Source organism: Schistosoma mansoni, chromosome 3 (genome assembly GCF_000237925.1).
Source record: "Schistosoma mansoni strain Puerto Rico chromosome 3, complete genome".
In the NCBI taxonomy this organism is placed as follows: Eukaryota; Metazoa; Platyhelminthes; class Trematoda; order Strigeidida; family Schistosomatidae; genus Schistosoma; species Schistosoma mansoni.
In genome coordinates, this window is record NC_031497.1 from 24903303 (window position 1) to 24904162 (window position 860).

Sequence of the window (860 nt, forward strand, 5' to 3'; positions counted from 1 at the left end):
AGAAACAGATATGCTTAAATTTAGTTAGATTTAATATAAGAAAAAGGAGACATAAATAATTTCAGTAGGTAGAATAAAGAAAGTTATAGTACTAAAGGATAAGTTGTTCAATAGTCAATGACTTTGAAGTTGGCCAATGATTCAGCAGTAATCATCATGTTTAATCAGAGATGGATAGTGGATAGCATTGAAAACCAGGACGAGCGTTTCGTCCTATTTGGGACGCGTCAGCTGGATGTACCTGCATCTCAGAGTTGATGTTCACTCTGGGACTCGAACCCAGTACCATTCGCTTCAAACGCCATCGCGTTATCCACTCGGCCACTGAGTCCTGATAGCCACTTGCTTTGTTTGTTTACTATCCTATGTGATATTCATAGTAATTCAAAACTTACTTGCGCATGTTACCTCTCGTGGAGGTAACCCACTCTGTCCTCCGCCTTCTTTTCTAGTTCTATCCAGTTTTTGCTCATTCTTCTCATGTCTATCTCCATTTCTCGACGTAATATGTTCTTTGATCTTCCTCCTCTCCGTCTGTAGCTCCTCCGGGGACTACTGCCGGTCCCAAGCCCGGGTAAAGGAGGAGGATTGGGCATTATGGTAGCGACCCCATCCCGTAGAAAACCAACTCGCTAAAAAGTACGCTAACCAGAAAAAAATAGTAATTCAAAAGCAAAACAGAAATATATTTATTCACTGAATTTGAATAGAATAAGTCACTGGATTTTAATTAAATGGTTTAAAGGTAACATACCATGTAAGAATCAAAGGTTTTAAGCAGTCAGATATTATAAATGAATTACATATTATAAGTGAAAATAATCAGAAATGAGATACAATACTTGTAAGAGGCAATGTTG

At 38.1% G+C, this 860-nt stretch overlaps 1 non-coding gene across 1 annotated transcript; it reads right to left on the reverse strand.

Annotated features, from left to right (window-relative positions):
• Positions 1-260: 260 nt before the first annotated feature.
• Positions 261-327, reverse strand: Smp_tRNA_01993_Gln_TTG.1.1. Its single transcript has one exon. It is a non-coding gene (tRNA).
• Between the last annotated feature and the right edge of the window lie 533 nt (positions 328-860).